This window comes from Eschrichtius robustus, chromosome 21 (assembly GCF_028021215.1).
Source record: "Eschrichtius robustus isolate mEscRob2 chromosome 21, mEscRob2.pri, whole genome shotgun sequence".
NCBI classification, from domain to species: Eukaryota; Metazoa; Chordata; class Mammalia; order Artiodactyla; family Eschrichtiidae; genus Eschrichtius; species Eschrichtius robustus.
In genome coordinates, this window is record NC_090844.1 from 12,265,084 (window position 1) to 12,289,683 (window position 24,600).

General features: G+C 41.2%; 1 pseudogene; it reads left to right on the forward strand.

Moving 5' to 3' along the window:
- Window positions 1–19,754: 19,754 nt before the first annotated feature.
- Window positions 19,755–20,700, forward strand: LOC137755862 (NADH-ubiquinone oxidoreductase chain 1-like; annotated as a pseudogene).
- Window positions 20,701–24,600: the final 3,900 nt, after the last annotated feature.

The following is a 24,600-nucleotide window of genomic DNA, read 5'->3' on the forward strand; positions in this document are numbered from 1 at the left end:
GTTCATAAGCTGAAAGCCTTCCCACTAAAATCTGGAACAAGACAAGGATGCCCACTCTCACCTCTTCTCTTCAACATAGTATTGGAAGTCCTAGCCACAACAATCAGACAAGAAAAAGAAATAAAAGCTAACTAAGTTGGAAGGGAAGAGGTAAAACTGTCATTATATGCAGATGACATGATAACATATATAAAGGAAACCCTAAAAATTCCCCACAAAATCTACTAGAACTGATAAACAAATTCAGCAAAGTAGCAGGATACAAGATTAACATATATAAATTGGTTGCATTTTTTTTTCTTTTTCTTTTTAAATTCATTTTGGCTGCATTGGGTCTTCATTGCTGTGCACGGGCTTTCTCTAGTTGTGGCCAGTGGGGGCTACTCTTCATTGCGGTGTGCAGGCTTCTCATTGCGGTGGCTTCTCTTGTTGTGGAGCACGGGCTTTAGGCATGTGGGCTTCAGTAGTTGTGGCACATGGGCTCAGTAGTTGTGGCTCACAGGTTCTAGAGTGCAGGCTAAGCAGTTGTGGCGCACCGGTTTAGTTGTTCCACAGCATGTGGGATCTTCCTGGACCAGGGCTCAAACCCGTGTCCCCTGTATTGGCAGATGGATTCTCAACCACTGAGCCACCAGGGAAGCCCCTGGTTGCATTTCTTTACACTAACAATGAAATATCAGAAAGGGAATGTAAACAAGCAATCCCTTTTAAAATGGCATCAAAAAAATAAAATACTTAGGAATAAACCTCACCAAGTAGGTGAAAGACTTATATGCTGATAATCTCAAAACATTAGCAAAGGAAATTGAAGATGATTCAAAGAAATGGAAAGACATACCACGCTCTTGGATGGGAAGAATTAATAGTGTTAAAATGGCCGTACTACCCAAAGCAATCTACAGGTTTAATGTGATCCCTATCAAATTACCCATGACATTTTCCCCAGAACTAGAACACATAATCCTAACATGTATATGGAACCATAAAAAGTCAGAATTGTCAACACAATCCTGAGGAGAAACAACAAAGCCGGAGGCATAACCCTCCCTGACTTCAGAAAATACTACAAAGTTACAGTAATCAAAACCACGTGTTGGGGCTTCCCTGGTGGCGCAGTGGTTGAGAATCTGCCTGCTAATGCAGGGGACACGGGTTCGAGCCCTGGTCTGGGAGGATCCCACATGCCGTGGAGCAGCTAGGCCCATGAGCCATAACTACTGAGCCTGCGCGTCTGGAGCCTGTGCTCCGCAACGAGAGGCCACGATAGTGAGAGGCCCGCACACCGCGATGAAGAGTGGCCCCCGCTTGCCACAACTAGAGAAAGCCCTCGCACAGAAACTTAGACCCAACACAGCCAAAAATAAATAAATAAATAAATAAATTAAAAAAAAAAAGAGTGGGATTGAGATTCCCACTCTTAAAAGATTAAAACCACGTGTTATTGGCACAGAAAGAGATATATGGATCAATGGAATAGAGAGCCCAGAAATAAACCCACACACCTATCGTCAATTAACCTTCGACAAAGGAGGCAAGAATATACAACGGGGAAAAGACAGTCTCTTAAGCAAGTGGTGTTTTTAAAGTTGGACAGCCGTATGCAAATCAGTGAAGTCAGAACATATCCTCACACCATACACAAAAATAAACTCAAAACGGCTTATATGCTTAAATATAAGATATGACACCTTAAAACTCCTAGAAGAGAACATAAGCAAAACATTCTCTGACATAAATCATACCAAAGTTTTCCTAGGTAGATCTCCCAAGGCAGTACAAATTAAGTAAGTCACCTACATACGAACCTTCAAGTTGCAAACTTTCAAAGATGCCAACGTCCATTCGCATGTCCAATCATGTACGTTAGTTCATGTGTCTGGCATACACTGTCACGTGCGTGCATCCCCTATAAGTGGTTGTGCTTTTGTGTACTTTACAGTACTGTATACAGTAGTACAGTACCTTTATTTCAAGCCCAAGATGTCTGGAAGCAAGCGTAAAAGCAGCAGTGATGTAGCTGGTACTGCTAAGAAGCGCCAAGCGATAATGATGGAAACAAAAGTGAAAATAATTGGGAGAGTGGAGCAAGGCAAAAAGATGTTAGACATCGCTCATTCTTATAACATGAATCATTCAATCATTGGCACGAATCTAAAGAACAAGGACAAGATCATGGAACATGTGAAGTCTGCTGTGCCGACGATGTTGACAAAATATCGAAGAAGCATGGAAAAGTGATGAAGGAGATGGAGAAACTTCTCACTGTGTGGATGCAGGATCAACATCAGCGCTGAGTCCTGCTCAGCTTAATGCTGATTCAAGAGAAAGCTAAAAGCCTTTATGAAGACTTGAAGAAGAAACACGGCAAAGAATCAGAGGGCACATCTTTTAATGCCAGCCATGGCTGGTTTCATCGGTTCAAGGCTAGAGCCAACCTTCATAATGTAAAAGTAAGTGGAGAGGCAGCAAGTGCAGATACGGTAGCTGTCCAGGAACTTCCTGAAACACTTTGAGAAATTACTGATGATGGTGTGTATTTACCCAAGCAGGTTTTTAATGTGGATGAGACACAACTGTACTGCAAGAGGATGCCGGACCGAAGTTACATCAGTAAGGAGGAAAAGTTGATGCTGGGCTATAAAGCAACAAAGGATAGGCTAACTGTTGTTTGGTGGCAATGCTTCCAGTGATATGAAGCTGAAGCCTCTCTTAGTTTATCATTCAGAGAACCCAAGAACCCTTAAAAACATAGCCAAAGGCTCTCTTCCTGTTGTGTGGAAGAGTAACCCCAAAGCCTGGATTACACAGGCCATTTTGCAGGACTGGTTTTTCCACCACTTTATCCCAGAGGTAGAGAAATATTGCTTGGAGAAGAACGTCCCAGCAAAACATTCTTTTGCTGCTCGACAGTGCTCTGGGCCACCCCCCATTCATGGATGACTTTCATCCCAACGTCAAAGTAGTGCATCTGCTATGTTGCTCATCCAACCTATGGACCAGGGAGTTATAGTGACTTTCAAGAAATATTATTTATGTCACACTTTTTGTCAGGCAGTAAAGGTAAGTGACAAATCAGGAACAACCTAGGGACAATTTTGGAACGACTATAACATCTACAAGGCCATAAAAAACATTGACTTTGCTTGGTGTGAGGGTATGGCGGTCACCATGAATGGGGTTTGGAAGAACCTTGCCCACAGTTTGTTCATGATTTTTGTGGATTTGAGAAGGCAGATGAGAAGTCCGAAGAGGTCTTCGGCAACGTAGTGACCCTCAGCGAGAAGCTGGAGCTAGATCTGCAAGAGGACGATTTCATTGAACTCCTTGCTGTGCAACACGAGGAGCTTACTAATGAAGACCTGATGGAATTGGAGGCCCAGAGAAAGGATGAAGAGGGACAGGAGGAAGAAGTAACTGAAGAACTGAAGAGATTCACGACACAGAAAATGGCAAGGAGATTTTCCTTATTTGAGGAGGCACTGTTAGCTTTTGAGGCACAGGACCCGAACACAGAATGGTACCCAAAGGTTGCAGCAGCCATTCAGAATGCAATCCAGTGCTACCTTGTCATCTATGATGAGAAAAAAAGAGCTGCTACCCAGACATCACTGGACCATTTTTTCAAGAGGGTAGATAGAATTAAATCCGGCAAGGAACCAGAACCTGTGCCATCAACATCAGGCATGAGTGAAGTTGCAGCTTGCCCTCTGTCTCCTACTGCTGATAATCCTTCACCTCTACCATCTCCCACCTCCTCTCCCTCCTCCAATCAGTAACTCTTCTTGCCTGTTCCCTCGATGCCAGCCCGAGTATCCCAGCTGTTGTACTGTACTACTGTACTTTTCAAGTTACTGTACTGTAGGATTAAAAATGTTTTCCTTACTTTTGTGTTCATTTTTTATGTATTGTTTGTGTGAAAAGTATTATAAACCTATTAAGGTACAGTACCATATAGCCGACTGTGTAAGTTGGGTACCTAGGCTAACTTTGTTGGACTTACAAACAAATTGGACTTACAAATGCACTCTTGGAACAGAACTTGTTCATATGTAGGGGACTTACTGTAAAAGCAAAAAAGAAACAGGAACTCATCAAACTTATAAGCTTTTGCACAGCAAAGGAAACCATAATCAAAATGAAAATACAACCTATGGACTGGGAGAAAATGTTAGCAAATGATGAGACTGACAAGGGTTTAAATTCCAAAATATACAAACAGCTCATACAACTCAATAACAAAATAACAAATAACTCAATGGAAAAATGGGTAGAAGACCTAAATAAACATTTCTCCAAAGAAGACATACAGATGGCCAATAGGCACATGAAAAGATGCTCATCATCACTAATTATTAGAGAAATGCAAATCCAATTTACAATGAGGTACCACTTCACACTGATCAGAAGGGCCATCGTTAAAAAAATCTACAATTAACAAATGCTGGAGGGGGTGTGGAGAAAAGGGAGCCCTTCTACACTGTTGGTGGCAATGTGAGTTGGTGCAGCCACTATGGAAAACAGTATGGAGGTTCCTCAAAAAAACTATAAAGAGAGTTGCCATATGATCTAGCAACCCCACTGTGGACGTATATCCAGACAAAACTATAATTCAAAAAGATACATGCAACACTATGTTCATAGCAGCACTATTTATAATAGCCAAGACATGGAAACAACCTAAATGTTCATTGAAAAATGAATGTATAAAGAAGGTGTGGTATACGTATACAATAGATATTACTCAGACATAAAAAAGAATGAAATAATGCCATTTGCAGCAACATGGGTGGACCTAGAGATGATCATACTAAGTGAAGTAAGTCAGAAAGAGAAAGACAAATACCATATGATACCACTTATATGTGGAATCGAAAATAGGACACAAATGAACATGTCAGCAAAACAGAAACAAACACACAGATATAGAAAACAGAGTTGTGGTTGCCAAGGAGAGGGTGAAGGAAAGATTGGGAGTTTTGGAATAGCAGAAGCAAACTATTCCACACAGGATGGACAACCCACAAAGACCTACTGTATAGCAGAGGGAACTATATTCAATATCCTGTGATAAACCATAATAGAAAAGAATATATACATATGTGTATATATATATATATATGTATATATATATAAAACTGAATCACTTTGCTGCACAGCAGAAATTAATACAACATTGTATAAATGCTGGAGAGGGTGTGGAGAAAAGGGAACCCTCCTGCACTGTTGGTGGGAATGTAAACTGATACAGCCACTATGGAGAACAGTATGGAGGTTCCTTAAAAACTAAAAATAGAACTACCATATGACCCAGCAATCCCACTACTGGGCATATATGCTAACACACATATATGGAATCTAGAAAAATGGTACTGGCAAACCTAGTGACAGGGCAGGAATAAAGACACAGATGTAGAGAACAGACTTAAGGACACAGAGGGGTAAGGGGAGACAGGGACGTAGTGAGAGAGTAGCACTGACATATATACACTACCAAATGTAAAATAGCTAGTGGTAAGCTGCCGCATAGCACAGGGAGATCAGCTCGGTGCTTTGTGTCCCCCTAGAGGGGTGGGATAGGGAGGGTGGGAGGGAGGCTCAAGCAGGGGGGATACGGGGAATATATGTATACATGTAGCTGATTCACTTTGTTGTAAAGCAGAAACTAACACAATGTTATAAAGCAATTATACTTCAATAAACATGTATTAAAAAAACCCACAACATTGTAAATCAACTACACTTGAAAATATTTTTTAAATGCAAAAAAGATTTTTAATGTAAGTTTTATTGTGTGTGTGCACCACAGGTTCAATATATAAATTATGTCAAATTGATTACAAATTGATTATTGTTTTTCAAAGTAAAGAATTTTTGATATTTTACATCAGCTTCAAAATATAAATGCAGAAAAACTATATTATTTTTTTCTTCAAGTTCAGAAATAGCCATTTTGCTCGTTCGGTATACTATAAGCCACTAACTTTATTAAAAACGGATTCGTGACCTCTTCCTTCCAAAGAAATATTTCTCCACTCACACAAGTTTAATAGAATGTTCCACCATGAACTGACTTCCCACCTTAGAGACACAAGATTTGCATCCTGAAATCTCTTTCTTGCAAAAATGTCCAATTAGCATCCTAGCATTACAGAACAGAAATGCTTTTTTACAGATCTCAAATTCCAGGCAACTTTACTCAAGACATCATGTATTTTTAAATTATCAACACTCACCTGAAGTCTTTAAAAATCAACAAAAACATAATTTTGTGTTCTCTTTCATTTATTCTGGTTCTAAGTGGTCATTTCTAAACGAAAGTATTTAAGTATGTTAACTCCACCTTATAACATCATACTTCAAATGACTACCATCTCTCCAAAGATGAAATATGAGGAACTCATAATTAGGCTCTCCAAAGGTTTACTCTCTGAATCTGTATTACCCTTTTGATGAACTCCACAATGTTCATTATTCTCTGAGAATATTCTTTTTCTTGTATGGCCATCTCACATGCTGTTTCATTTCATGTAGCTGTTTCCTACAATTTTATGCCTAGTTTATTTCTGAGAAAATGCATTATTTCAGATTGATAATTATAGACACAAAGCCTTCTCTATAATTCCCTGATTGTTTCAAGAACTCCTTTTATTTTTAACACCTAGATTCTGAAGCTCTCCACAAAGCATTACTAAAATTGCATTTATATAAGTATCTACATATTAATCACATAATAATGCATTTACAATTGTATTATGATTTATTGCTAATTTTGGAGCATAAACGTAGCTGTCTTACTTACCACCCTCTTGGAAATCACTTTAATATTTGCACTTAGGACTTGAAAGAGAATGGATAAATAAAAACCTGAAGAATATGCAAATACAATTTATATATTTCTCATAAATTTAGGTGATTATCTAATCTTTATCCAGAAAAAAGAAGAGCCCAGATACTCTGCAGGCATGATACTTGAGAATGCAGGGTCTTTCATCAGGAAAACATGCAGTAATCCATGTGGCAGAGTTTACCTGTGACCAGCTGGGGTTAGTGACCTATGCATTCCTTACATGCAACTTATCAGGAGTGGAGAAAGGGAATTTGTCAGTTGTGGCAATAAGTATAATGAAGTTTTATAGCAGGTCATGCTCATATATTTAACACAGGTACAATCAAAATTATACTCAATTCTGGTAAATCTAAGTTTGTATCTCTTACCTTGTCTTTAACTATGAAATGTCAGAACTGACTTACAAAAAAAAAAAGTGTTTTGTTTCTTTTTTTTTTTAAATTATGGTCATGGTGAGTAAGACATAGCTCAGAACAGCTAATGTGACTTAGTGATTCTCTCATCAGGAAACACAGTTTCTACTTCCTTCTTTATTCTCCACATCCTGCAGTAAGTAAAGTTTCAATGAAAGATAAATCTACATGGTGAAAAGAAAAGAAAACTTACATGTGTTGATAAGATCATTTTGACCGGTTTTACCACCTATGTCAGTGTTTCTGGGGATGGACACAAGCCAGAGCTCCCTACTCTGATATTTTCACTGATGTCATTCCCCTTGATCCTCAATTTGAAAGTGGATAAAAATGTTTTCTATGTTTTCTTCTTTAAGAAATTAAATAAAGAATGCTGTCTAGACATGATCCTCTAATGATTTTCAGTCAGTGGTCATCAACAGAGGAAAAGCACAGAATCTCATACCCACAGAAGGATGACATTCAGTCAGGTAAGAAAATTATCCCTGATATCAGAGCTTCATCTTTAACATGCAGTCAAAGGCTTTCATGGGTTCTGCATCACTCTGCAGTCAGCCCTACCATATGGGATTGGCTCTGAGAATCTCACATCAGATGACGGACAAACATGTCATAGTACACTGATCTGGTACCAGATTCTGCCTCTCTTAATGATCTCCTGCAGGGACACTGGAATATTCTAGGAGGTTTCCTGGAGCCATCTACCCTATACAGGTACACTTCCAAGTAGAAACAGAAGCTTTGATTCTCACTGGGACCCCTGCTCTGTCCAACCAACCTCTCTAGAAATATGATGTTCTAATCTCTCCTGATTAGAACATTTCAAGGTCTCTCCCTGTGCTAATTTAGTAAAGGTAAAAGAGAAACAAGAAAGAGGCAAACTATGCAGGGAGCAATATATAGGATTCCTTTACTTAATGTATTTATCTGATATACCCAAATATTGATAAATATAGATTCATTTCATAATGGTCAAGAAAAGAGGAGGAGGAACCTCCATTCCAACAGTACATATAAAAGAGAATCAATATTGCATAAGCTCCAGCTTAAGCTTAGCTACGAGGTACTAACTCTTCTCATAAAGAAGCAATAGTTCTCCATCATTTGAAGCACACTGAGAACTCAGACAGCTGGACACTGAGGGTGTAGGCTCCTCACTACAATTCTGTACCTGCATCACAGAGCAATGAAATATTCCCAAAGAATTATTAAGGATGAGGTGGGGAACCAAAATAAAAAAGATGAATCCATAGTCTGCCCTACCATCTGTTCTGCTGGATATTACCACCATCTTGGCCCCATATGACCTTCCCACTTTTCTCTGGGCCTCCCTACTTTCCACCTCCATCCTCTCATTATATCTTAGCTACACTTGGAAACAACTCTAGTTTTTCCACTTATCTTTATCAACAAGTAATCCAAATAGAAACTGTTTATATAACTCCTTAGAAATCTCAGGTCTGACTCAGTAATCCATGACCTTTGAAGTCCAAAGTTTTCCTAATTCCCTTTACTATTTTTTTCCTAATTTCCATGTACTTACATTCTCAGGACCTCCACTGTTCTCCAGTTCGTCTTCCCTGCAAAATCTGTCAACCTAGACATAGACTTAAGTACCACCCTCTAATTATCTCATAGGGAATCTAGTTTTTAAAAAAGCCTCAGCAAGCCTTTTGGACTTTATTAAAGACTCTTTAAGATAACCCATGGGAGATAGCAGTACACCCATAGATATCTATTTAATACTCCCTCAGGGTAATTTTTTTTTAAATAAAGTCTCTTCTGGCCAGTGAAGACTCTCAGCTCTTCTTCTTCAACATATGCAGTGTCTCACCCTTCTGATTACTCTCTGCTCTATCCCAGGTCCACTCTCTTTCCTGATATTACATTCTTTCCCAATTTTTTATGTTGTAAAATCAAATAACATAAAATATAACATGTTAATTATTATAAGTGCACCGTTCAGTGATATTAAATACATTCATATTATTGGGCAACCAACATCACCATTTATCTTTCTAATTCTTTTCTATCTTTTAAAACTGTAACTCCATATCCTTTAAACATAACGTTCCTTTTTGTTCCATAACCACCTGAAAAGCATCATTACCCTCCCAATTTCTATGGTTTTGACTACACTAAGTACCCCATATAATTAAAATAAGTAGTTGTACTGTTATGACTCACTAAACGTCACAAAAATGGCATTTTTGGTAGCTAAATTTCCTCAAGATTCATCCATGTTGTAGCATATTCCTAGATCTTTTCCTTCTTAAGGCTGAATAATATTGTATTATATGGGTATACCACACTTTGCTTATCCAGGAACTAGTGGATGAACACTTAGGTTGCTTCCATATTTTAGCTACTGTGATTACTACTGCTCTAAACACTGGAGTACAAATATTTCTTTAAGACCCTGATTTCAATTCCTCTGGGTATACCTCATAGGAAAATTCCTGGATCATGTAGTAATTCTATTTTTCAATATCTGAAAAACTGCCATACTCTTCTGCAGAGCAGATGTATCATTCTGCATTCCCTCTGACATAGCACAATGGTTCCAACTCCCTCACATCCTCACCAATACTTGTTTTCTGCTTGTGTATGTGTGTGTGCTTGTGTGTGTATGCATGCACACAAATATATAAACATGCATTTAGTGACGTGGAGCATCTATTCAAGTGCTTAGTCATTTGTACATCTTTTTGAAGAACCATCTATTCAAGTCTTTTATCCATTTTTGAATCAGGGTGTTTGCTTTTTGTTGAGTTGTAGGAGTTCTCTGTATATTCTCAATAGAAATCTCTTGTCAGATAGATGGCTTTCAAATATATTCTCCCATCTTGTGGGTTGCCATTTTATTCTGTTTACATTTCTTTGATACACATTTTTTTAAAAATTATGTACTGCAAATTGCTTATTTTTTTTGTTAGCTGTGCCTTTGTTGTTCATTCGTTTCATACTGAGGAAAACACTGCCAAATCCAATGTCATGAAGCTCTTGTCCTGTGTCTTCTTCTAGGACTTTTTATTTTATTAGGTCTTATATTTAGTTTCTTGATACATTTTCATTAATTTTTGCAGATGAAGTTAGGTAAGGGTCCATCTTCCTTCTTTTGCATGTTGGCAACAAGATTTCTCAGCACCATTTGTTGAAAATACTATCCTTTCTACTTTGAAAAGTCTTGGTAACTTGTCAAAAATCATTTGGCCATATATCAGGGTTTATTTCTGGGTGTTCTATCCTATCCTATTGGTCTTGAATAAGGGAGAAAATAGTATAACCTATCCAGGTTGATGAAGAACATAAAGAAAAACCAGGACTGAGAATTAGAAGGGCAATATAAAAGAGCAGGGAGTAAAAGAGTGTGAGAGAAGATCCTGTATTTGCGAGTTCACGGAAATATGATCATGCTAAAACCACTAAACGCCTGACTTTGAACAAAATAGTAAATGTTTTAGCAAGAAACATAACACTTACCCATCTCCGGGAAATATAGGAATGGGCATAAAGATAAACTACACACAAATATATTAAAAAGGGAAGGGTTTTCATGGTGTGAGAATATTGTGGGATTTGAAATACAATGTACTTCTGTTCTACCATTGTCTCTAAAATTTATCAAAGTGTATATACAAGCAATTCCAATTCTGGTAATGTGCTTGACAGGTTTATATATGAACTTCAACAGACCAGTGAATGTACATTCATAGTAGGACTGTTCCCTAAACCAAAAAACAAAAAACAAAAACTGGAAAGACTAGAGTTCACCTTGTCAACACACATACAGATGCAATGATGGTTAACGGTCCAAAAACAGAAGGTGAGCATGGGTGCAAGAGGTTAATCCCCAGGCGGGGGTGGGGTGCAGAGTTCGAGGGTAACACAGGTAGAAAAGGCTTTTGTCCTATCCTTGATTTTTGAGGTATGGAAATTCACAGGTCACTACCTTCATTTCAAAATGAATGAATGCACTATTCAATTTTTCAAAACAGGCGAAATAAACATGAGTGATAATAATTTCAAACTGTCACAAATCAAATAAGATACAAAGAAAAATTAAATAATATGATTTAAGAATGAAGTGGAGAGACTGTCCAAGATGGTAGCATAGAAAGACCCAGAGCTTGATGCCTCTCATGGGCACACCAAAGTCACAACTATTTACAGAACAGCAATTGATGAAAAAGGCCGGGACCTATGATAAAAGATCTTTTACAGCTAAAGACATAAGGAAGGCACCATGACAAGACAGAAAGGAAGGGCAAAATCTCAATATAGTCAAGACCCATACCACCAGGTGGGTGGCCCACAAATGGGAGAATAATTACAATTTCAGAGGTGCTCCCAGGTAGCAAGGAGTATGAACCCAACATCAGGCTCCCAAGCCCAGGGATCCTGTGCTGGGAAGAAGAGTCCCTAGAAAGTTGGGCTTTGAAGACCAGTAGTGCTTATTTTCCAGAGAGCCAGAGGGTTGTGGGAAATAGACATTCCACTCTTAAAGGATGCTCACAAAATCCCACATGATCCGAGAATCAGAACAGAAGCAGTCACTTGAAAGGATCCTGGGTCACACCTACCTCCTGATCTTGGAGAGTCTCCCAGAGAGGCAAGAGGCAACTACAGCACAGCCTCAGGGACACAGACACTGGCAGCAGCCATTCGGGGAGCTCCTTCTACCTCGTGGACACTGGTAGCAGCAAGCATAATTTCAGAATCCTCCCTCTAGCTTATCAGCCTCAGGACCGAGCCCCACCCATTTCCACCAGACTATAGACACAAGTACTAGGATGCTGCAGGCCAAGCAACTAACTGAGCAGGGGCACAGCCCCACCCACCAGCCAACAGGTGCCTTCAGACCCTCTCAATGCACAGCTGCCCCTGGACATGGGCCCAGCCACCAAAAGCCCCAGGACTATCCTCCACACCTCAGTGGACAGGCACCAGCCCCAGAGTCCCTGGCCCCTCTGACACATGAGCCTACTCTGGCCTTGGAGTCAGCCTCACCGTCGGCAGGTGATAACTGCACAGGGACTGGATGGAGCTTGGACCTACCCAACAGCAAACCTGCTCTAGCAGTGGGATCAGCCTCACACACCAACGGGCACACACCAGCTCCAGGAATACCACAGCCCAGCAGCCTGTGCGACCAGAACACTCACTTGCGGGCCAGAAGCAGCCATGGACTCAGCTGGGTCCTGCCCTGCCCATCAGAATGCCAACACAAGATTAGGGATACCCCAGACCCTGCAGAGAGCTGTGTCAGGAACAGTGATCCAACACCAACTCTGCGACTCCTGGGCCCTGCAGCCAGAACGCAGGACCTGTCTCTTCCTCCCAGTAGCCAGCACAGCCCCAGAACCAGTGACTGGGCACTAGCCCTGACATCACCTGGACTGCAGTTCTACCCATAAGTGAACCAGCACCAGATTTGGTGTCCCCCAGAGCTGTGCAGCCAGCTGCCTCATGATTTAGTCTCACCAAGCAGCACAGACGGCCTCCATACAAGGCAGAGCCTGGCAAACAAGCAGTCTGGGGGCAGCCAAGCCTACCAGACCACCCACAGTAGTCAGCCCGCCACGGCAGAAGAGCCCAAGCAGCCCACATAGGGGGTACACCTTGAACATACAGTTCTAGTGACCAGGGGAGAGGGGGCTGCTGGGACCCATAGGACCTCTCCTACAAAAGGCCACTTCCCCAAGGTCAGGAAATGTACGAACTTACTACATACGTAGCAATAAAAACAGCAAGTTAAGAAAAATGAGGTGACACAGAAACACGATCCAAATGAAGGAACAGGTAAGAACCCAGAAGAAGATCTAAGTGAAGTGGAGATAGCCAATCTCCTCAACAAAGGGTTCAAGGTAATGACTGTAAAGATGATCAAGGAACTCAGGAGAAGAATGGACAACCAGAGCAAGAAGTTAGAAGTTTTTTTTAAAAAGAGTTAGACTAAAGAACAACCAAACAGAGATGAGGTATATAATAACTGAAATGAAAAATACACTAAAAGGAAACGACTGTAGACTAAATGATACAGAGGAATGAATCAGAAAACTAAATGACAGAGTACTGGCCATCACTGAAGATGAACGGTAAAACAATAGATTAAAATGAAATGAGGAAAGTTGAACAGACCTGTGAAACAACATCAAGTGTACTAACATTTGCATTATACTGGTCCCAGAAGGAAAAAGGAAAGAGAAAGTGGTGTAGAGCATACCTGAAGACATCAAAGCGGAAAACTTCCCTAACCTGGGAAAGAAAACAGACATACAAGTCCAGTAAACACAGTAAGGCCAAAACAGGATCAACCCAAAGAGGACCACACCAAGACTCACTGTAATTAAAATGGCAAAAAAATAAAGATAAAAAGACACTATTAAAAGGAGCAAAGGAAAAGCCACAAGTTACAAACATGGGAACTTGCATAAAGTTATCAGCTGACTTTTCAGGATAAACTCTGCATGCCAGAAGGGAGTGGCGTGGTATATTCAAAGTCATGAAAGGGAAAATCCTATAACCAAAAATACTCTACCCAGCAAGGCTCTCCTTCAGATTTGATGGAGAGATCTAAAGTTTTACAGAGAAGCAAAACTAAAAGAGTTCAGCATCGCCAAACCAGCTTTATGAGAAATCTTAAAGGGGCTCTTCTAAGTGAAAAAGAAAAGGCCACAACTGAAACATAAAAATGATGAAAGCAAACTTACTAAAGGAAAAACCTCATTGGTAAAGGAAAATATTCAGTAAAGGTAGTAAATCAACCATGTACACAGCTAGTAGGAAGGATGAAAGAAAACAGTAATAAAATCATCTATATTCACGATAAGAAGTTAAGGGACACACAAAACAAGTAGGCGCAATTAAATATTATTGGAAACTATTGTAGGGTGTGTGGGTGGAGGTTAGGAGGCTGAGAGGCTGAGTCCCACCTGGTGAGTCCAGCCCCAGGACACCACACAGCCCCGCCCCCCCTTCCTTGCCATCAGACAAGGGGTGCCGCAACTCCAGCTGAGACTCTGCACTTCCCCCTCCCTGATTCTCCAGAAGAGCAGGTGGCCCCCCTCTGAGGGCAGGGGCAAGACAACGGACCAAGTCCCCCTGCACTAAGGCGCTGCTGGAAGCTCTTCCTGAACAGCAGTGCTGGCTGGAGAGCACCCGTGCACCGCCAAAGTTGGTCTCGTTCTGCAGCTGAGGGACGCAGGCTTTAAGTCAGGTGCCCTGGCTTTAAATCAATCAGCCCCCCTTTAAGTCAGGTGACCCGACTTTAAGTCACTGTGTGCCCCTCAAGCCTGCCACTTCAAAAGTTGGGAACTTCACTTTGATCCCAGCACCTCACACAGCTGAATGCACACTGTAGTCACCCCCAAGCCTGGCTTAGAGGCAGGATATAAGGTAAGGGGATGGGCTGCACACGTGGTGAGGAGGGTGCACTTCATGTACCAGAAGGGTCCAGGTACTCTGGGTACAGCAAGCAGTGCACGATACAGCAGCTCCCTGGCCAAGCTGGTGATGCACAGGGGGAGCAGGCACACCCAGGCACGCAGAGGTTCCAGGCCGGGAGCTGGGGCACAGCCAGCCGGGAGGGTGTGAAAGCCGAGGATCTGAGCCTTCTTGAGAAAGGCAGACACAGAGGATGGATGAGAAACAAAGACCAGATGAAACATGGATTTGAAAAACACACCCTGCTCTTGAAATTGGGGTGGGGGGCACCCCAGATTTGAGTCTTCTTACTCCCCAGTACCTAGTGCTTTGGCATTTGCCCAATTACTTATAAAATGTGACTGATAACATCTAACCCATAGAATATTGCATTTCTAGCGATTTTGCGAGTTTATGTTTCTATAGTGGAATAATTTTTTCTACAAGAAAAATGTATATTATCTGAAATAAATTAAAACACCTTTTTAAAAAGTACTATATCGGACTTCCCTGGTGGCACAGTGGTTAAGAATCTGCTTGCCAATGCAGGGGACATGGGTTCAAGCCCTGGTCCGGGAAGATCCCACATGCAGCAGAGCAGCTAAGCCCATGCGCCACAACTACTGAGCCTGTGTGCCACAACTACTGAAGCCCGCGTGCCTAGAGCCGGTGCTCTGCAACAAGTGCAACAAGAGAAGCCACCGCAATGAGAAGCCCGCGCACTGCAACAAAGAGTAGCCCCCGCTCGCTGCAACTAGAGAAAGCCTGCGCGCAGCAACAAAGACCCAAACTCAGCCAAAAATTAATTAATTAATTAATTTTTAAAAAAAGTACTATATCCTTCTGTACAGCTTCTCTGGGAAGAACAGAGAGATGGCGTAGGAGAGTGAGAAAGACCAATACTTAGTGCACATCTCTGATGCAGGTGCTCTGCTGGCTCAGATAGTTTTATCCCCACTTTTACAGAGGAAATAAGCTCAGAGAGGTTTAGTAATTTTCCCAAAGCCAACCAGCTATTGAGTGGCAGAACCAGGATCTGAACCAAGTTTGTTACCTTCAAAGCCTAAGCCCTCATCACAACAAAACTCAATTAATATTTACATTTATCGAATTACATTGCAACCTGATGATTTCTTGGCACAATCCTGAATAAGAGTGAGAAAGAACGAAATAGCATTGTTCATACAGTCAACTAAAATTTTTGGAGCAGCTGCTAGATGCCTGGCCCTGTTTGGCGTTCAGCAGTGATCAAGACAGGAAGAGTCCTGCTTTCATGAAGCATGTAGTGAGGAGGAGAGATGGGTGCAACTTGGGTGAGGGATTTCACCTTGCTGGGCCTCTGTTTTCTCATCTGGAAAATAGGATGGGGTGTTTCTCATTTTCTGGGATTGTCCAGCCCTCACATTCTCTGATTCCATAAGAAGCATTTGTTTTCCTGTTTCTTTAAAATTCAATCAGGCCATGAGCTGTGATGAATGTTGTTAGCTGCTCCCCAAATCACTCTATTTCCATCCATTTCCTGTGATCAGGTCTTTCCCCCAACATGACTCACAGTCAATCAAGTCACAGAACCTAAGGGGCACCCAGCAGAAGAATTCCAAACCTGGCTTCTCAGGAGCTCTGCGGTCTACCTGGCCAGGTAAACTTCACTCACCTGGCACAAGGTGGCCATCCCTGGTTTCACATCAACATGATCTCAGGCACAAACCTCCTTGTTTTTCCATTTTGTCTTTAAGTTACTTGTTCAAACAACTGCACAAATATGACAAAGATATAAAATCAGGCATCCTCTGCCCCCAGTGCCTACTAATAAATGATTTTCTGCCACTTTAATGATAAAGATAGAACATTTCAGCATTCCGCTGCCCTTATTATTTTTCATTTTTGTTGATATTTGTATTGAATACATCTTTCAATATTTTAACAATGGAACATTTATTTAGGTTGTTCCAGACCCAGCCTTTATTGGTAAGGATTTTGTTGTTATATTTCTATTATGTTTCCTTTAAAAATCATTATCCTGTTTAAATGGATTAAGTCAATTCTATAGGCATTATCTTATGATATTGATGAAATTAATACATAGAGGGCAGTAGTACAAGTTGATTGGACTTGAGAACCTCTATTAGCACAGTTAAATATAAATATTATATATATATAAGCCAAAGTACATGCTGAGTGAGATTCTCCTACTCTTTTTCACTGTCTGCCCCTCAAGCCTGTGAGAAATGGAATATTTCTTGCCATATCAGTAAACAAAGGATGTCACAGTCATCAGCACTTGCAGCCCTCCAATGTGAGCCGGCGGGCCCTGAGGCACTCAGGATATGCAAATACAGAATGCAGGCCCCAGAGAGCTGAGGTGCATATCAAAGGAAGGACTTCAGTGAGCCCAGACTCTTGCATCTTCCCATACAAAGAAAAGCGCTCCATTCCTCACCTTGGGAGAGCTGGTTTTCCTTAGTTAACAATCACCTTTTGATGTTCCCCATTACCTGCGCCAGTCCCCTGCCCTGTCCCCTCCCCCCCGGTACTTTAGCTCAGGGAGGAAGGAGCGCAGAGGGACTCGGCTGAATAAGGGGCCTGCGAGCCTGGGGGTGAGTTTTCAGCCGCTTTCCCCGCAGTCAGGAGGAGGAGCGCTGACGCTCCAATCGGACCCTGCGCCTCCCTTGCCCCGTTTCCCCTCCCTCAGGACGCTCAGGCCGACCCCCTCCCCACGCCCACCAGGCCTCGCGAGCCAGGCCGAGGGCAGGGGCGAGAGGAGGGCCGAAGTTCCCCGGGACCAGACGCTGGGGGGCCGCTCTTTCTGCACAGCAGCGGCGGGTGGCAGCGAACCCCTGCCCCTCAGAGCCTGGTCTTGCGCTGCAGCCCGGGCACCGGACCAGGCGGGGGGTCGGCGCCCACTTACCCGGCCCGCCGTCCCCACGACTGTCGCGGCTTCGGCCGCTGGGGCCCCTCCAGAGCCGGCAGCCTCAGTGAGGCCGCCCTCCCCTCGGGCTCCGGGGCAGTTCAGTGACGGCGGAGGGAAGAGACCCCGAGCCCGGAGTTGCAGCTCTGCGGAAACGCGGTCTCCGTTCTGGGCGCAGGGGGCGGGACCGCTCTGCCCCGAGGCCTTCCTGGAGGGAGCGGGACGCCGGGGGAGGAGCCGCCAGGAGCGCAGGGCCCCGTCGAGGGTCCTGGAGGGGCGGCCCCGCCTGGGGGCCACGCCCACTGTGGCCGCAGCCCAGGCCTTTTTCCTGGAATCCTACACAAAAAAGTTAGAAAGATACACAGTCTACGGTAAATATTCACAAATGATTGTTGCTGCTGTGCTTACTATTCTATTAAACGTGTAAAATCCATAAAACACTTTATGTTCAAAGTTAAATATGAATTTTTACCTTTCCTTATTATCTCTCTACTATTCACAATTGTGGTTAACGAATCAGAGACTGTGGCATCACGAGTTAAAAATGAGCTTGTTAAAAAAATGGAATTCAGGCCCACCAGAACTACTGAATCAGAATCTGCACTTTTATAATCTCCCCAGTGTACTTGTGTACCCAAGAATAGTTGAAAGGTACATTTCTACCTTGACATGTCTTTTCTGTCTGAGAAATACACACATTTTATCCATTTGATATAAATAAAACACTCAAAAATGCATATGCCTTTATTAAAACCATCATTTTATCATTTCTTTTCCAGATAAGTATAGTCTCTATACTGGTTTTGTGGATCACATGCCATACTCTTTTCTTGTAGTTAGAAATAAGGTAGAGAATGTTACTTTGTGAAAAAAAAAAAATATATATATATATATGTGTGTGTGTGTGGATAATTCAAGACACTCTTCTAAATTAAAACCAGTTCTCTTAACTTGCTGTTTTCTTCTTGGGTCACATTATGAACTCTTCCCGTGGCCACATGGCATGTGTACTTTTAATTTCAGGGACAGGCGACATTCCAGGATGTGGCCATAGATTTCTCTCAAGAGGAGTGGGAATGCCTGAGCCAAGATCAATGGGAATTGTACAGGGATGTGATGTTAGAGAACTACAGGAACCTGCTCTCCTTGGGTGAGGATACCTTCCTTCCAGAATTCCTTATCCACCCCCAGGGTTTAGAGAATGTTACAATTCCTTCATTTGTAGAATGTCTCCTGGAATCTTCTGCTTCCTACAATAGAGTTTCAGATTACAACTTTTCAGGAAAAATTGGGAGTTTGTGGGTATATTTTATTTTATTCTTTTAAAATTGCAGCCTCCCTTTTAATATACTTTGTAACTGCTTGGGATGTGTCTATATGAACTGTGTACTATATGCTTCTCTTATAGTCCTTACAATATTTTATTGTCTTATTTTCTGTAACAATTTTCCATGGATTCTTTGGGCTTAAGGTATATTAAAAGGGCGACTGCAATTCTGGGACTTCCCTGGTGACCCACTGGTTAAGAATTTGCCTGCCAATGCAGGGGACACGGGTTTGATCCCTGGTCCGGGAAGATCCCACGTGCCACGGAGCAACTAAGCCAGTGAGCCACAACTACTGAGCCTCCGTGCCACAACTACTGAAGCCAGTGCACCTTGAGCCCGTGTGCCATCTACGTTTTGGAGAATAAAACCACCTCTGAGTCATTAAAATTTAGACCAGCTAGTCAAAATGCTTTATCACCTGTTGTTCTAAAATACAGATCAACGGAACAAGTTACACTAGGGATAACAGTGTAATCGTATTCTAGAGTTCATATCGACAATACGGTTTATGACCTTCATGCTGGCTCAGGACATTTCAGTGGTATAACTGCTATTAATGGTCTGTTCGTTCAACGATTAAAGTCCCACGTGATCTGAGTTCAGACTGGAGTCATCCTGGTTGGTGTCTATTACAGATTTCTCCCAGTATGAAAGGACAAGAGAAATACGGCTTACTTTACAAAATGTCTTCAAACTAAATGATGATATAATCTACATTCAATTAATTGATACATACCCTACTGTAGAACAGGGTTTGTTACGGTGGCAGAGCCCAGTAATTATGTAAAACTGAAACCTTTATCTGCAGTGGTTCAAGTCCTCTTCCTAAGAATATGTTTATAATCAACATTCTTTCACAAATTACCCAATTTAATTCACTATAGCAGTCCTCATATTAACTAAATGGAAAATCCTAGGCCATATACAAATCCAGATAGAGCCAAAAATCATCAGGCTCCATGGATTATTACAACCCATTGCTGAGGCATTCAAATTACTTATTAAAGAACCACTATGTCCATCAACATCATCAATTTATATATTATTGCCCCAATGCTAGCCTTAACCCTGGCTCTCACAACATGAATTCCTCTTCCCATATCTTTTCCACTAATTAATATAAATGTAGGCATACTATTTATATTAGCCATATCAAGCCTAGCCATTTATTTCATCCTCTGATCTGGATGAGCTTCAGATTCAAAATACTCACTCACTGGAGCTCTAGGAACAATAGCACAGACAATCATCTCATATGAAGTAATGTAGCAGGTATTCTATTCTCAGTCTTACTGATAAACGGATCATTTACACTCTCAACAGTAATTATTACACAAGAACACCTATGACTAATTTTCTCCTGACCCCTACCCAGAATTTGATTATCTCCGCAGTAGCAGAAATCCAGTGAAGCCCCACTTGATTTAACAGAAGTAGAATCAAAACCTATTTTTGGCTTCAATGTAGAAAATGTAGCAGGCCCATTCACCCCGTCCTTCCTAGAGAATATGTCAATTTCCTTATAATAAACATTTCCACAACAATCTATTTTTAGGAGCATTCGACAATCCCTACGTGCCAGAATTATATACAGCCCAAGTCATCATTAAAACACATCTAACAATCTCCTTTCTATGAATAAAGGCATCCTACCCACAATTCTGATATGATCAACATGTACATCTCTTACAAAAATTTTTTTTACTACTAACATTAGCCCTGTGTATATGAGAGTTTTCACTACCTGTCATCATACTAGGCAACCCACCACAACCTTAAGAAATATGTCTGACAAAAGAGTGACTTTGATAGAGTAAATGATAGAGGTTTAAATGCTCTTATTCCTGGAATTGAACTTATTCCTAAGAATTTTACATTCTCCATGCTACCACATTACACCACATGCTATATAGTAAGGTTCTCTAAGTAAGCTTCAGGCCCATACCCCCAAAATATTGTTGTATATCCTTCCTGTACTAATAAACTCTCATTGTTTTTACTATCATTCTACTGACCATTTTCTCAGGAAATATAATTGTAGTAACAAGCTCACACTGGTTAATGGTATCCCCATTCTAATAAAAAACATGAACCCATAAGCTACAGAAGAATCCAACAAATGTCTTCTAAAACAATCCACCACATCAATACTACTTATAATGGCTATTATCATTAATCTAATATACTCTGGTCAAAGAACACAATGAATTACAAAAATCTTTAATCCAGCAGCATCCACCCTCATGACAATCGCCCTTGTCACGAAAGTAGGACTTTCCCCATTTCACTTCTGAGTGCCTGAAGTAACACAAGGCATTCCATGAACAGCAGGCCTGATGCTATTAACATGACAAAACTGCACCCCTATCAGTTTTATACCACATGTCACCATCCATCAACTTAAACATACTATTAATCATAGTGATACTATAAATCATAGTTGGAGGCTGAGGCAGACTTAGCCATACTCACCTGGAAAAAATTACACCCTCCTCATCAATTGCCCATATAGGATGAATAACAGCTATTATAATGTGTATTCCAAATATAACAGTCCTAAACATACTAATTTATATCATAACAACACTATCTTCTTCCTTTTTATACCCAGATCATGTACTACAAGAGTATCATTATCACACACATGAGATAAAACACCTCCCATCACAATCCCTATCCTCACCATTATAGTATCATTAGGAGGTCGCGCCCCCACCCCCCCACTATCAGGGTTTTTACCCAAATGAATAATTATCCAAGAGATAACAAAAATGACAACATCCTTCTACCAACACTAATAGCCATCATAGCAGTCCTCAGCATATATTTCTACTTGCAGCTAACATACTCCACATCACTAACTCTATTCCCTTCATTAAACAACACAAAAATAAAACAATTTGAACATACAAAACAAATAACCTTCTTATCATTACCAATCATAATAGACACACGATTACTACCCATAATACCCATTCTATCAGTGCTGGACTAGGAATTTAGGTTAGTTTAGACCAAGAGCTTTCAAAACCCTAAACAAGTACAATTTACTTAATTCCTAAAAAAAAAATAAGGATTGCCAGACTTTATCCTACATCAATTGAATGCAAAGCAAACATTGTAATTAAGCCAAATCCTTACGAGATTGATGAGTTTTAACCCCAGGAAATTTTAATTAACATTCAAATCCTCCAGTCAACTGGCTTCAATCTACTTCTCCTGCCTTTGAGAAAGAAAAAACAAAAGGCAGGAAAATCACCGGCAGAATTGAAGCTGCTTCTCTGAAGTTACAGTTCAATTTGTTGATTCACCACAGGGTTTGCCAGAAAGGGGGCTCAATCTCTGTCTTTAGATTTACAGTCTAATGCTAGCTCAGTCATTGTACCTCTGTTCATACACTGCTGATTATTTTCAACAAATCACAAAGATATCAGCATTTTATATTTACTATTTGGTGCTTGAGCTGGAGTAGCAGGCAGCACCTTAAGTATATTAATCCAGGCTGAGCTATGCTAACCTGGAGCGCTATTTGGAGATGCCCAAATCTGTAAGGTAGTCATAACAGTCCCTGCATTTGTAATAACTTTCTTTATAGTTGTACCCATTATGATTGCAGGGTTTGAAAACTGACTTGGGCCACTAATAACTGGGACACCTGAGGTAGCATTTCCCCAAATAAATCATATAAACTTTTGACGACTTCCCCCATCATTCTTACCCCTACTCATATCACCAATAGTAGAAGCTGGTTCTGGTACAAGTGGAACCGTATATTCAGCTCTAGCCTGCAATCTGGCCCATGCAGGAGGCTCTGTCGACCTAACCGTTTTCTCCTGACATTTAGCAGGTGTCTCTTCAATTCTTGGTGCTATTACTTTTATGACTATAGTCTTTAATACAAAACCAGCAGACACATCCCAATACCAAACACCATTATTTGTTTAATCTTCCCCAACTATAGCCATATTACTGTGATTACCATTCTCAGTCCGAGCAGCCAGAATTGCCATACTGTTAAGAGATAGAAATCTAAACACTACATTCTTTGACCCTGCAGGAGGAGACCGAATCCTATACCAACACCTATTTTGATTCTTTGGTCACCCTGAAGTCTGTATTCATGGCCTACCAGGGTTTGTTATAACCTCACGTATCATTACATACTATTTAGGACAAAAAGTGCCTTTCAGCTATTTGGGACTAGTATGAGTCATGTCCACTGGCTTTTTAGGATTTCTCCTGTGGGCCCATCATATGTTTACCATCGGGATAGCTGTGGACTCAGGAGCATACTTTGCATCAACTACCGTAATTACTTTTATCCCTACAGGAGTAAAAGTGTCTAGCTGATTAGCAACTCTTTTTTTTAAGTTTTTTTTTTTTTTTTTTTTTTTTTGGCTCCGTTGGGTCTTCGTTGCTGCTCGCGGGCTTCCTCTAGTTGCGGTGAGCGGGGGCTACTCTCCGTTGCAGTGCGCGGCCTTTTCATTGCAGTGCCTTCTCTTGTTGCGGAGCATGGGCTCTAGGCGCGCGGGCTTCAGTAGTTGCGGCTCGCGGGCTCTAGAGCGCAGGCTCAGTAGTTGTGGCGCACGGGCTTAGTTGCTCCGCGGCATGTGGGATCTTCCCGGACCAGGGCTCGAACCCGTGTCCCCTGCATTGGCAGGCGAATTCTTAACCACTGCGTCACCAGGGAAGTCCCTGATTAGCAACTCTTCACGGAGGTAATATTATATGACCTCCCATTCTATTATGAGTTTTAGGCTTTATTTTTCTTTTTACAGTAGGTGGTTTGACAGGAATCATCTTAGCCAACTCATCCCCGGACATCGTCCTCCAGGATACATGCTATGTAGTAGCACACTTCCATGAGGTAATGTCCATGGGAGCAGTCGTCACTATTATAGGAGGCTTGCTACACTGGTTCCCACTCTTCTCAGGGTATACACTTAACTCAGCATGAGCAAAAATTCACTTCACAAGTATACTTGTAGTAGTAAATATGACTTCCTGCAGCACTTTCTTGGCCTCTCAGGGATGTCACTACGTTAGTCTGAGTACCCTGAGGCACACACAACATGAAATATTTTGTCTTTAGGCTCATTCATCTCAGTAGCAGCAGTAATGCTCATAATCTTCATACTTTGAAAAGCATTTGCGTCCAAACAAGAAGTCTCAGCAGTGGAAACTGCTACTCCTAACCTAGAATGGTTACACGGATGCCCTCCACCATATCCTATGTTTGAAGATCCTATGTAAATGTAAAATAAGGAAGGACTCAAGCCCTTTTCAACCAGTTTCAAGGCAACACCATAACAATTACGTTGTTATGTAATAACATTCTCAATAAATGAGATAAAAGTAAAAAGTGATGTAACTTTGTCAAAGTTAAATCATACGCTAAAATCCTGTATATCATTAAGGCATATCAATTTCACCTAGGCTCTCAAGATGCAACATCACCGATTATGGAAGAACTTTTACATTTTCATCATCACACGTTAATAGTTATTTTTAAAATAAGTTCTCTAGTCCTCTATATTATTTCACTAATTTTGACAACTAAACTAACTCATATACACGTACAATAGATGCACAGGTAGAGAAAATTTGAACAACTTACCAGCCATTATTGTAATCTTAATTGCCCTATCATCATTGCGAATCCTTTACATGATACATGAA